Source organism: Cebus imitator, unplaced genomic scaffold (assembly GCF_001604975.1).
Source record: "Cebus imitator isolate Cc_AM_T3 unplaced genomic scaffold, Cebus_imitator-1.0 Scaffold96, whole genome shotgun sequence".
In the NCBI taxonomy this organism is placed as follows: Eukaryota; Metazoa; Chordata; class Mammalia; order Primates; family Cebidae; genus Cebus; species Cebus imitator.
This window is the reverse complement of record NW_016107411.1, coordinates 4477807-4488502: the sequence shown is the minus strand read 5'-3', so window position 1 is coordinate 4488502 and position 10696 is coordinate 4477807.

Below are 10696 nucleotides of genomic sequence, written 5' to 3'. Positions count from 1 at the left end.
CTCCCTCGTCTTTTGCATAATGCCTTAACCTTATGCTCTTACTCTCTCTGACCGAATGTCCTCTCTCTCCTTCCCTATCCATCATAGTTCTCTCAGCCTTTTAAACGCCACCTTCTGTGATTTCTTCAGTTAAAATTAACCTTCATCCCATATTCTCCCATAACTTGTATCTTACTCTGGTTATGTATCTCTATAACCAACCTCAGGAAAAGAATGTAGTCTTATTCATCTTGATTGTCTTACCAAAAGCTAGGAACAGACCATAGTGAGTGCTTAGCAAATGTTTGATGAATTTAATAAAACTTTCCCTGAGAAACCTTTCCTCAGAAATTTTCCACCCAAACTACTATCATCTTGAAGAAAAAACTATATTCACAGATTAGAAATGCAATTTTTTTTCAATAAGCAACCAAATAGATTTGGGGTAAAAATATAAGAAGTGGATGAATACCTTAAAATTCAAAAGAAATTACTCATTATTTTACTCCTAAGAAAAGTAAACATTTACCTAGCATTGAATCAGCATTTTCTAAGACTTTAGAGAAATGAAAGATTATATTTTAAATATTTTAATAGAAATCAGGAAAATTAAAGCATATTTAAAAATAGCCCACAATAACTTCCTGTGCCCTTGAAATATATGTATATGCTTTAATGTGATAAGAGAACATAATTGAGAATCACCTCCAGAATTTCAATATCATTAAGAAGGCATTGAAAAGAGATTTTAAAAAGAGATAGCAAAGACTTAAACTAGAAAAAGGAAGCATAAGGAAAGATGTTATTTAATTTGCTAAATTATACAGAATAAGAGGAAATACTTCTTAAAAAAATAGAAAATGGAAAAAGGAAATACATTATCTCAAAACATCTAGAGATGAATGATAACCATTTCCAAATAGGATGAAAACCTAGAAGAAGTATTATCTCAATTGATAGTCTACATAAAAGGAAAAATGCTGGGAGGTTTTTCATAGTCACCTAAGAGATTATCTGTACAACAAAAGGTGGGTAACAAACTGATAAAGATGTAACAGGTTATTTCTTAAAAGAATGTTCTCTAGGGTCTCTGTAGGAGAAAAGATATTACAGATGATTTTTCAAATTTGAGTTTTTAAAAGTTTAGCTCTATTAAAAATTATGCCCTTCCTCATTTTCAAAGGATCACAGGAACATATAATTACTCTTCCAATACCCCTTTTGGAGTAAAGCAGCTGCTTTTCTTACAGCTGGCCCAGATCATCAAAACGTCATGGTGGATGAGCTTTCCTAGAAAAGTCAAGGAAAAACATCAACCCTCTCTGATGTGCCAATCATAAAGATGGTAAAGACTCTATTTGTGCCCAGATGGCTGGCAGCATTCTTTAGCCCTTACCTTTGATTCTGTTGTGGTGCCAGTGCCAAATAGATCAGCTCAGTTAATGTAGTATGCCCTGGGATCAGAACTACTGGTGTAATCTCCATCCAGGGAAGTGAGCTGTGCTCAGAGAAAAACTGTGCTATATCCACAAGAGGTTGCTCTGTGGTGGTCATCTGGCTCACAAATTAATGTCATTAGTTAAAAAGTCTGGGTCAAGATCCCCGATTCTTGAGGGTGGGAGAGATAGTGTCTAAATTCCTTTTAAAAATGTATTCGAGGACTCCAGTGAGTGAGTTTTCACCCAGCCTAGAGGGTAAACCAAATGAGTGAGTCCCAATTTGCTCTAAGATTTAAATATATTGTAGGACATGAAAAATGAGAGTCTCTGAGAAAATACAAAGAATGCAGGATCCATTCTAGGAGAGCAGCAAGGCCTTAAAATGTCCAACTCTTTAAGGCCTAGAATAGATGCCTCAGAAGTGGGCCTGGTTGGGAATGACTCATGCTGTACCATATGAGACAGTAAGAATCTGCTCTATGTTCCTGTGGGACACTGACCCAGATTCTGCCATCTGACTTTTTCTGACCTCAGTCTGATTACCAAGCCAGAGCTGGTCTGGAACACACATCTTTTCTTGGTATGGGATGCCTCAAACCATTGTATGACTAGTCCTCCTGACCTGTTCTTGCTTTGGCCTTACCCAACTCTTTGTCCCAGTCTTCACCTATCTCGTAGGCTCCAGGATATCATGTTCCCTATCAAGCCTAGCCAGTTGGTTCACATCTCCTGCAGAAATTTGCAGAAACCACAGGAACAAAATGGCCCTTTGCTCCAACTGTCTCAACAGAATAGCAGAAAGACACCCAAGCTGTTCCCGAGGCAACACAGAGAGAGACAACCATCACATTGTTTGCAACACATCTCTCACCTTGCCATGAATTGAACACAGCATGCACTCACATACCCTGATACCTTCCTTCATGATGTCTTCTCTATAAAGGAAGTCTCTTTCCACCCCCTTAGAGCCCATCTCCACCTTTATTCCTGCCACTCATTAAGCCAGTACTAGGGCATGTGGGGTTCATATATTCCTTAACAGAGACAGAGTCATTGGGGATTTCCAAATTGGTCGAGATTATAAACTTGAAGTCAGGTAGAATTCCAATTTCCCCACCTTCTAGCCATAGTAACATATTCATAAAATTAGTCTGATATTTATTTTTATTTTAAACCTCCAAAAGACTACTATAACTAATCTCACAGGTTTGGCATGAATATTATATCAGATGATGTGTACAGTGTACCCAATACAATGCCTAGCTCATAGCAAGCATTTAATAGAGTAAAATATTGTCCCAAGTCTAGACCATACAACAGAGACACTGTGTATCATGTTCCTCATTGCATCTCCAAAACTTAACACAGTGTCTGCTATATAGTGGGCACTAAATAATTACTTGATGAATGAATCAATTAAATAGTAATGAAATGCATCGTTGTATTCAACATCCTTCCTCTCCCACCTGTTCCCATATAATAAGAAAAAGAGTAAAGTCAAGGTCCATTAGACATAATGTCACTATTTAATAGACCTAGAATAGTCAGCTATAATTTAAACAAAACTAGTTCTCAGGGGGACAAACAATTAGGTTTAAATAGAGAAAGGGGCAATGTTCGAGGCATATTGTGAACACATGGACAGACTGTGCCAGTTGGCCTGCATAATGCACTCTCACTGTTCCTGTACCTCCTGAGCAAAGGCTTCCAAGGTCAGCAGAAAATCTCTGCACAGTCATGTCCTGAAGGAATGCTCTAGGACTCCAATGCCCAAGATGGATCCTCTGCCTGTTTTCTCCCTCATCCCTGAAGGTATTTGTGGCAGTTAGAATTGGCTTTGTCTGCAAGTAACAGAGATCTGTTTTCCATGATTTAGACACATAAGTTTAACACTATCAGTTACAAAGTCTGAAGATAGCAGCTGCTGTCACTAGTGCAGCAGCTCAGAGATTTCAGGGACACTATCTTTGTGCGGGGTTTCACTCATTATCCCTAGCATCCAAATATCATGTCCACATTGTAGACATAAAGAAGGAGAGAATGGAAAAGCCAAAAAGCTGAGCATCTGTAGCAGAAAACAAGTGTTTTCAGAAACCCCACACTAGTTTATGCATCATTGGCCAAAATTTTATCACATTACCTCCCCTAAGTCAAAAGAGATTTGGAAATGTAGGTTGTTGTTTTTTTCAGCTAGGCGTATTGATGCCTTCAAAACACTCAGTGAGTAAAGCAGAATGGGCAATGGATACAGGGTAAGCAACCAGAACACTCTGAGCTAGCACTGTACATGTCCTGAGGCTGGAATGAATGACAGCCAGGGTCTCTTACTGAAATCTTCATTCTTAATCACTCCCTCCACCAAGCTATTTCAAAACTAGCAAGTCTTTCAATGGCTGCCTAAAGCTCAATTGTCCTTCACCCCCTTGAGTTAGAGAGCTATACCTGCTGCCAGGTCGCTGACAGCTATTCACCTTGAAGAAAGATGCTTCTAATATAACAGTAGGGTTAGTCCCATCTCCGGTAAGAAAAGCTGCTTCTCTCCCCTCATAAAAAGGCATCTCCAAATCAATAGAACAAACTGTATCAGTATATTTTTTATTGCCTTACATATCAAGAAGGCAAAAGAGCTTTGCCCTTCTGCACAGTGAAATCCATATGAGGAAAATTCACCACATCCTCATCGCTTTCCAGCCAGTTAAAGATTTTCCTACACATAGAGGGGGAACAACAGACACTGGGGCCTTTCACAGGGCAGAGGGTGAGAGGAGGGAGAGGATCAGGAAAAATAACTAATAAATAGTAGGCTTAATACCTGGGCAATGAAATAATCTGTACAACAAACTCCCGTGATACAAGTTCACTTATGTAACAAACCTGCACGTGTACTCCTGAACTTAAAAGTTTAAATAATAATAGATATTATTTAATATATTTAATATTAAATTTAATATATTTAATATTAAATGATATATTATTTAAATTTTTATATTATATATTACTATTTAAACTATATATAATATATAAAAATTATATATATACATAAACTTAAATTATGTATATTAATTACATATATTATTAAACACTCGCGGCTATGAAAAGAAAATGTTTCACAGAGCACCAATATCCCCAGGTGAGTTTGGAAATATATCTAGAGCAGCCTCTCTAATATCACTAGAACAAAACAGCCAAAACATGGGTCTCAATACATCTCTTGCAATGGGAAACCAAAATATAACCCCCACTAAGCATCCCAGTTCTCCGGAAAGTTAGACAATGAGTCCGCTCAGTGAAATTTCACTCAAGACACTCAGTGAAAATATCCAAACCCATAGCCTATGAGCCCTTAACTGCCCCAAAGCACAATTACTCCTTTCATATATCATACAAGTACAAAACCACGCTCTCAGTTCACAGAGTCACACACTCCCTCATTTTAAAATTTGAGCTGATTCTCAAGAGCAGTGGAGATGGCGACTAACGTGAATACGCCTAGAGGCCTCGAGTCTTGTTCCCAGCTGTGTCCCTGGAAGGGAACGACGGGGAGTGGGGTAATGAGCAGAATATCACAGACCAGGAAAACAAGCATTGAACGCCCACGTCGTCAGGCTGAGTTCTAGAGGAAGAGTAGAAGAGTTCAGTGAAGAAAACCGGACCCTTCGGGACCTGGTTCCACTTACCTGTCTGGCCTTCCCTCCTGAACGCCCCACTTCCGGCTCTGATTCAGTGTGCACATCAAACGTGCTCCCCCAGCCGCTGCCTTTATGCATGCTCCTCCCCTACCTGGAACACGCCCCCACCTCATTCCTGCCCTCTGCTTGGCTAACTCCTACGTGTTCCTTAAAATACAACTCGGATATCACTTCCAGGTTAAAGATCTCACCTTTATGCTTCCGTCCATTTTCCTTATCAAGCACTTGCCATATATACAGCTATAACACAACTCGCAATTGCCTGTGGGTAAAATCCTTCCTCTCGACCCCACGGTAAATTGCAAGAGGGCAGCAGCGGAGTCAGCCTTGTCCACAGGTGCATCCCCCATGCCTGTAGCAGCTGAGTCAGCCCTGTCCACAGGTGCATCCCCCATGCCTACCAAGTCAAGACTGTGGCAGCTACATAGCAGGCACTCAGAAGTTTACTGAATCAATGAGTGTCTAAAAGCAGGTGCACATATAGACAGGTGGTCTCGTGTTCTCTCTCACAGCTGGCAGGCCAGAATTTTCTCCCAAATACCTGGATTCACCCTGATACTAAGAACATGCAGATAAAGGGAATAAAATGTGGATAATTCATGGTATAGCGCCACAACCAGGGAAACAACTCATTAATAGCTCAACGGATGAAAGATCAGAAGCATCGTATTTATGATGGCGATCGATGTAGCTGTGTGAATTTCTTTGTAGATTTAAGGGAAGGATTCTTGGTCATTTCTTTTGTTTACAAGTATTTCTACAGTATTTTCTTCTGATAAGTTACAGCTGGCTTTGTTTAAGGCAATTTTAAACATTTTGTATAAATTCACCACCACCGTGACTTTAAAGAGGAATACGCATACCAATATCATTGTGGTCCAAGAGAAATCAAGACAGACTTTTGTCATTAAAATAGAAATACAATCACGTAGGGAGAATCTCAACAAGCCACAGGAAGAAAAAAATGGGGGGAAAAGCATAAAATGAATTGTTTTGCTTTCGATTTGAGGCTGTCTCCCCACAGGCAGAACACGTCTGGCTGAATCAAAATCTATGTTCCAGGGTATTAGCTTTCTTATCCAAATCAGGCTGTAGGTAACTTGGGGACATTTTTCTCTCTCCTTCAAATAACACTACTAACAGCACCAGTGAACGTTAATGTCACCCTCACAAGCCTGCCATAGCACTAGATCTAAAACTCTCTTAAAACAGTTACCACGCCACTTGGCTTTGAAGACATAATAAGTATATGTATCTGTCACTTCCACCAGTCGTGAAATCCTAGAGGGGAGAGACTACTTCCTTCCACCTTTGTGTCCTACATAACACCCAGCCATTCAGTGCATGGTACGCGTAGGATTCCTGGTATTTCTTTGGAGGTGGGGAGTGTCAAAGAGAACTGGAATTTTGAACATTTAATTAGGCTCACTAAATATTTTTGACTTTTTAATTGATGTTTAATTTCATGGATAGCATTCAATTTTAATAATTATGCTTTTGATTATTTTCCCCCAAAATCTTATGACTGTTTTGATACTGTGTAGCTTATTTTTAAATAGTTATTAAATTGCTTCAAAATTCCATTAACTTTTTCCTTTTATCTAGTGTGCTTATTCTTTTAATCCATGAAATTTGGCTAATGGAAATTGATTTCTTTCTCCAAAGTGTCGATTTCTTGCCACATCTAGCCCACATCCTATGTTACTAAGCTCAAAGGTTTTTTATGCAATCATTTCTGGCGTTGTTTGTAAATTATGCTTATATTTCTTATACCTGAAGAATATTGCTTTGTTATCTTTCCAAGAGTATTTAATCTATAATATTTTGGTTTATTTCAATGGGATTTTCACTTTTTTTCAGGAGAAAACTAAATCAGATCATTACTGTCTCATTCAACAATATTTAAATGTTCCAAATCTTTAAAGGTGATTGTTGCTATTGCCATTTACTGCAGTGATTTAGGAACTATTCACTGTGTAAAATTGGCCCTAGTACCGCACTTTGGGAAGGAAGATACCTTGCGTATGCTTGTCTTTGGTAACTCTTAACTGCTGTTAACTGGCTGTGCGACCTTGGGCAAATCACTGGACCTCTCTGAGCTTTAGTCTCCATATACCTAAGTCACAGGATTGTTGGAATAATTGCATAACAAAATGTTTGAGAAAATTTCAGGAAAGATGCCCACTGCATAAAGGGAGTAAAATAAGAGTTTATCTTACCTTATCATCTTCCTAGAGTAGCTCCTTTCTTTTTATTTCTATTCTATACCCTAAGGGTCTTATTATCAGACTACTTAATGATACTTTAATAAGGTCCTTTTAATGGGAAACTCTGAAAGTCTGAAAAAAATTAATTTTCAAAAGACATGAATTTTGGGCATCAGGAATGGTAAGAGGGGAGAATTCACAGGCCAGAGGTACCTCCTGGAGCCATCAAACTACATTGTATTAGGCTATGCTTTCTGCCCTCATCTAGGGGCCTGTCCTCTGGGCTCATTCTTACAATCAGGCAAAAAGAGAACAAAAAGATTGGTTATCAGGATATTTGATAGCAGATGAGTCATTTGGGAAACAGTGCAACTTCCCTCTGAATTTTGGCCACAAGATTCCATACCACTCTAATGAGGAGAAAAGAGAGTAAGATTTAAAAAAAATCTTTAAAAATTAAAGACATTATGGATTCCCAGAAGCAGGTTTCTACCGGCTATCAGCACATTACTCTTTTTGGAGTCCCGTTACCTTTAAAGCTTTAACATGGAGTACTTTGAAATTCAATGACAAAATAAAATGATGGGTGTGGTCAGGTGTATCTTACAGCTTTTCAATTCTCCTGTAATGTGGGGATTTTCTACGAGGATTTTTAAATGCTTCTTACTTTTATTAAATGTCAGTTCTGCTGCTCAGCAGTAATTAAACTGAAAGAAAAATGTCAAGAATGATAAATTACTATTACAGGTTTATTCTTTTTTTTTTCTTTTCAGAAACTAGTCAGCCCTGTATCATGAGATTCAAAAATATTAACTTTGAGGATATTGAAGAAGAAAGGCTTTCTACTATGTTATTTTCAATCAATGATGCCTCAAATTCATGTAAATTTTAGTGACTAGGATTTAAATATAATCCATGGTGTCTGGATACCCCCATGTATATTCAATTTCATTTAGAACTACTTGACCCTGCAGAAGTAAGCTACCATAGCTGAAACAGGCATACATGGACAAGTTTGTTATTTGACTAAGAGATGATAACTTTATATTTCAATATTTAACATAGAGAATGAGGTAGGGGTTAGTGAATAATTTTTCTGAATCAAGACAATCATCATAGTGTCTCTGGTATTTTCATTGAATCCAAATAAAACCTTAGGGATCATAAGTAAGAGCATTAAAAGCCAATTACTTTTGTAAGCATTATATTCCAGACTTTAAGTCTCCTTATTTGAGATAATTACATTTCCAGCTTATTTCTCAAACAAACAGAAGTCAAGATAATAAGCAGGATGGAAGTACAGGGAAATTTAAAGACCCTCCCCCGCCCAACAACTGATTAGTTTTAGATAATGGTTTCCAATTTCAAGGAAGGAATATGTAAAATCTGGAAACATAGTTTTCAAATCAGTAGTATTAATAGATATGTACCCATTTTTCCTATAGAAACATTATATCACTCAAATGGAGTTAGACACATCACTGCCTCATTCTCTGCCAAAACTAATTTCCAACATCTAGTTGGAGATAATAATTCCTGTAAAAGTAGCTGAAAAGTAAGAGAAAAAACCTACAATAAGACATGGTTTCTGGGAAGTGTAGACCCTCCGCATGTACAGATTTGTGTATGGAAACCAACACAGAGGAAGCTTGGCAACTGTGTACACTGGGAATTGTGGTGTTTCATGTGTTACATAAATCAAGGAGTTAAAAATATTAGGTAGCAAGAATTAGGAAATAAGAAAGAAGATTTCTTTTTCTTCCTTGGTATAATAGAGTTTTACTGGAAGAATGCCTTCTGGATACTGAGAATTGGAATGGGATCTGTGTGCATGAAAGCACTTGGAAAGGGATATGAAGGGATTTGAGTATTACCAAGTTAATGGCCAATTAAAGACTATGCCTTTCCACCCACATCTACCCGCTGTTATGTCTGAGAAGCTCAAAACTAAATAAATGTCACTTTGAGCATAAACAAAGAGGAAAATTCACACTTGGGACTATAGAAAGAAATTTCAGAGAAAGAAAAATTTTAAATATTTTTTTTTTACTTTATTTTTTGAGACAGAAGCTCCCTCTGCTGCCCAGGCTGGAGTGTAGTTGCGCAATCTCAGCTCACTGCAACTTCCATCTCCCTGGTTCAAGCAATTCTCCTGCCTCAGCCTCCCGAGTAGCTGGGACTACAGACATACACCACCATGCACAGCTAATTTTTTTGGTATTTTTATAGACACAGAGTTTCACCATGTTGGCCTGGACGGTCTCGATCTCCTAACCTCATGATCCACCTGCCTCAGCCTCCCAAAGTGCTGGGATTACAGGTGTGAGCCACCACACCCAGCCACAAAAATATTCTAAAGACTAAAAAGAAGAGCAGATTCCTAAGATGATTAACTTTGGTAAATGGAAGGTATTAACTGATTTGATTAATTTAAATCAGTATTTATTTTATAAAATATAGACCAAATTTTTTTCCAAATCAGCAAAAGCTACAAACTCACATATCTAGTATAATTGAAAAAGGAGAGTTCCCTGACCCTTCACTTGCAGGACATGCAACAGGGGTATGGCTCATCTATTCAGTTGCCACTGCTGCTCAAATCTTTTAAGGGATTGGGGGCATGCAGAAAGACAGATGCAGGAGCCAGAGCAAGCACCCCTAGGCTGCAACCCCATGGTAGCATCCCGGGGTGGGAGCCTATCACTCCCAGAGCCCAAATGGACGTGTGTTACAGTGCACTCTTTTAGCCTTGCCAACCACAATGGCTTAAGTGTTAAACACAGCTCAGTGGTCCTTCCGCCTTTTCAGAAGACCTGAGGGCCAGTGTGACAGCTTTCTGTATCCCAGGCTCTCTTCCAACATACCAGAAGAATCGGGTCACACGTGGACTTGAAGGATGGTAAATGTGGGAGCTTCATTGAGTTGGTAGAGGTGGCTCTCAGCAGGATGGATGGGGAGCTTCACGGGGGAGAGAGTGGGAAGACAGTCTTCCTCTGGAGTTTGGCCACCCAGTGGCCAATCTCCCCTTTGACCATCCCTAGCCAAACTCCTTTCAGCGTTCAGATGCTCCTTCTCTTCTCTCTGCATTCTGTCATTCTTCTGCTCTTCTTTTTGTGTCTGCCTGGAGCCAAGGGTTTGGGGTTTGCATTGGTACAGAATAAAAAGACGTGGCAGGCCAAAAGGCAACTTTGGGACATGAAAACAGGAATGTCTGTCCTCATTTAGGGCTGCAGATCTCAAATGGGCATGAGGAAGAGTCCTTTTCCAGGGAACCACCCTCTTCTACCCAGTATTTCCCTGGCTCCTGTCCATATCACAATGAATCTGAAACAAAATATACACACATGTCAAAAAAAAAAAAAAAAGAAGTATATCACAGTCA